We start from the raw sequence: 4,348 nt of genomic DNA, 5'->3' as shown, positions 1-4,348 counted from the left end.
TGGCAGATTCGCGCTCCCTATTGTGAAGGCTGGAATCCGGCTGGTAGTGAGGCGAGTGTACGCGCATACTCGAGTCCGGACCGCGGTAATCCGCGATCGTACGTTCGCGCTTCCAGCGAGCGCGGATTTCATTGATGAATCAGGGGCATTGTCTTAATGAAACGTTCATCTTTAATGAGTTGCCAAATCTGAAGTTATCAAATACAATGGTCTTTATTTTTTCAAACGACAGGCTAGGAAATGCCAAAATGAGGTACTTGAAACAGTCTCCTTCAGTTGGCAAAGCTTTAACGAACTGCTTCATCAGACCCAGTTTCATGCGCAAAGGCGGGAATTTATTATTCTTTCTATCAACAAATAGCTCATGTAGAATGTTTGGATCACCTGCTTTTAGGGCAGATCTTGGAGGCCTATTCCTTTTCACCCAAAGCCTCGCACAAATTCTGCTGTCCCACATGCACAGATAACAGGGATACTTGGTGTACCCGCATTGCTGACCAAAAAGGAAGCATACCATTTTAAGGTCAACACAGATGACCCAATTGTGTTGGTGATGTTGCAACAACTGATTGACTCGCTTTATGTCTGCATATTCTTCATAAAGAGGAACTGAATGGCCAATTGGTACTGACCCAAATATATTGCCATTGTGAAGGAGGACACACTTTAAGCTCTGCTTTGAGCTATCGATGAATAGTCGCTATTCAGTTGAATTAAATATAGGAAATCCCAGGTAAACCAGGTATGTTATGGCAATACACGAAGCCACTGTCAGTTCTAAAGTAGTGCAGAAATGCAATTTATCTTGTTTGAAAGTACAATACCTCTGTTCTGTTTTCAAGTAAGTTATTCTCACACAGTCTTGATGCTAGGAGTTCTGAAGCCTTCTTCGATAGTCCCAAATCACGTGCCAAATCACTCAACTCATGCTGATCAAATCTCTTACAAAAAGAGTCCTCTTCAATTTCAAACTCTTCATTATTGTTGTCACCTAGTTCATTACCATAATCATGTTCTTTAAGAGAGGGTAGTTTATCAAAAATCGGCACTGGGATTTCATCTGAATGAGCCACTGGGCGTATGGTAGACTAGGATACTTTTATGTTTTATTTATTTTTCGTTATATCCTGAAGTTTTCACTATACAAAAGTAACAATCACTGAAATTATCTCCTGGCTCTCGTCAAACTATAGTTATACCAAATGGCATCTTATCACATGTTCCCTTTGTCCACATCCGTAAACCCTCAACACACTGTTGGCATACCTTATGAGGGGCCCAAGACTTGATCACCAAGTTTAACTTTGAAATATGACAAATAGGCTTGCTCTACAAATTTGCTAATGTTCGCCCTTTGACTGGGAATGATATAACAAAATTAATCAGGGTTGTTTAGGCACTTACAATGAGAAACAGCAGAGCCAGACATGATCTAAAGGAAAGGAAATAACGTGTGGAAGTAGAAAAATACATTTTGCTTATTCACTACGTAGAGCAGCACAGGACCTCTGACCACACTGTCTTGCGTGTAAGTGAATAGCCTAAACAAATCCACGCTACAGTAATCGCAATAATATAAGAGGTAGTGAAAAAAGCTGACGTGATAGAAGAAAACTAACTGCACTTTCAGAATCAGCATACCTTTTTTAGTGTAAATAAGCTTAAAAATTGAAGTTAACAAACAATTTTTTCAAAATTGTTCCCCAGTGTAACCTATTACTTCCCACCACTCCAAACATCCCAAGTCATCTTTTAATAATATTCCATCTTTACGTCACTCTATAGACACGATTAACCCTTGCACAATCTAACAATTAACCTTTTTGAACACATACATATATATGTATATACCTGGTATATTTACCTCGTATGTATACATGTACCATGTATACATAAGCAACACTTGACCTGTGTATATTATTTATTACTTATGTTGTTTTCAGGACCATTTCTGTACTGTAGATGTATGTATAGACCCAATTTGGGCTACAATTTGTTTACTAATATTGGTATTTAAACTACGTTTCTTAGTTCCTCTGCAGCAAACCAGGCACATCCTTGTAGGTCCTTCCTTTTTCTGGGTTGGTGGGATGTATTCAGTGAAGTGATGACCAGTCAGGCGTTCTGGGTTGACAACGGTACTGTATTCCAGATGTAGCCAGATGAGGATTTGCACAGCAAATATTACAGTATATATTATAGTGTGAAGGTTGCAAGTAATATGTTAGCAAACCCAGAGCTGCATATATGTTTGAATAAAAAAAATTAGCATATATTTAAAAAATTTTAAAAAGTTAGAAAACGGAGCAGCACACGTTTGCATAAAAATTTTTCAAAAAGTTAGCAAACACAAGGGCGGCTTACCTGTTTGTCTCTGCAACAATTTTTTCGATAACTTCATCGGTCAAAAACAACTTCAGGTATGCCAGGGGGTAGTCGCATTCAGCCTCAATTTTCATCCCAGGTGCGCCGGTGAATGGATATCTTGGTGGTGCTGCTTGGTCCGCATCAAGGTCAATGGAGCACCATGTGCGCACAGCACTGACCTCAGGTTCAAAATCGTCGCTCAGTTCACTTTCGCTGCCTGATGACAAATTTCCTGGTGAATCTCTATCCCTCGATTCCACAAGGGACTCCACATTGCCATCACTGCTTTCAAATTCCTCCAAAACAGCGCTTGCGCCGGCGAGTGAATATTGAATTCAATATTGAATATTGCTGATCGCATCACCAGTTAGATGTGATGCACCATGCCGGGCACAGGTAAGAGGGGCTTCTAAAGTTACCCTGAGTGTCACACTTGGGGTTACTGCTTTTTGCAAGTTTTTTCCACCCTGAGTCACACTCTGGATTACCGCTGGGGTGGTTAACAATCCAGACTTCATTTGTTAGTTCATTGAATTCTACTGATCACATCCATGTTGGTTAAAGGGGAAATAGGGGGAGTATTCTAATAGGCACCTCAAAATACAGGCCTACAATGTGATGGTGGAGCTGTGCAAAACCATCATTCCCGCTGCCAACATCAACTATGTGAAGCACAAAATACAAAATTTGTGCACAGTGTTCAAGAAAGAACTGTACAAAGCGAAGGCTTTGCAGAGGTCGGGTGCTGGTACAGAGAATGTGTATGTACCTAAACTTTGGATCTTTAGACTCCTATCCTTCATCACTAATCACGTGGAAAGTCGCTTGTCAGTGTCCAGCCTGCCAGACAACAAACAATGATGCAGGGACGAGCACACAGAGCCTGGATGACACTACAGAAATTCTAATAACACAAGACCAGGTAAGTTAAACATCAAGCAATTTTATTGTATACCTTTGTTTAGCTCAGAAGTAGTTTACAAAAAAATACAAAACAGTTTTACAGATTTTAATTGAAGTGAGAGGCAATGCTATGCTGGCATTTCACTGCCCCACATATATTGAAACACTGCATGTACCAAATACAGTTTTCTTTAGCTGACACCGTGCCATTCTTAGGTACTGCATGCTGAAGATCTACCAGACCAGTGAATTCACTGCTGCTTACCCCCGCTGCCACGTGTGCTGCTGTAGCAGATTCTTGATCCATTTGTGGGCTAAAAGGTGCACTGCAATTGTTCTGGCACAGAAAATTATGCAAAAGCCACCTTGTTTGTCCATGCACAGATTAATAGCATTATTTCCCTGGCTTTGGATAATGTTGCTCCTGCCACCTTCCGCTACCCCCCGCCCTGCCAACCCCCGACCCTGGTACAACAATCACACCAAACAGCTACAAAAGTCTGCTGTCTGTCGAGCAGCTAAGCGCAGGTGGAGGAAATCTGGCCTCAGCGCTGACTTCATGGACTACAGAGCCAAGCTTCAAAGCTTTAACACAGAGCTCCTTGTCACCAAACAAAATTATGTCTCTGCAGTCATTTCCTCTCAAGCCTCCAACCCACGCAACCTCTTCTCTACAATTGACTTCCTCCTTCACACCCCACACCTGCTCCCCCCACAACATCCTTCTCTGCCCAAGACATTGCCACCTACTTTAGAGATAAAATAGACAAAGTCAGACATGATGTCTCTGCCCACTGAGCCACTCCAACCATACCCTCCCCTTCCAGCTGTAAATCATCACTGGCCTCCCTCAGCCCTGTTACTGTGGACGAAGTCTTAACTCTTCTCTCATCATCTCCATCCACTTGACCCAATTCCCTCTGATCTACTCCATGCCCTTTCCTCCACCCTGGCCCTGCCCTAACCAAACTATTCAACCTCTCCCTTTCTACTGGTAAATACCCCTCAGCTTTTAAACATGCCATAATTCTCCCTATCCTAAAGAAACCCTCACTGGACCCCTCCCTACCCTCTAACT

The sequence above is a fragment of the Pyxicephalus adspersus genome, chromosome 7, assembly GCF_032062135.1.
Source record: "Pyxicephalus adspersus chromosome 7, UCB_Pads_2.0, whole genome shotgun sequence".
In the NCBI taxonomy this organism is placed as follows: domain Eukaryota; kingdom Metazoa; phylum Chordata; class Amphibia; order Anura; family Pyxicephalidae; genus Pyxicephalus; species Pyxicephalus adspersus.
Note: the sequence above shows the minus strand (reverse complement) of the source record.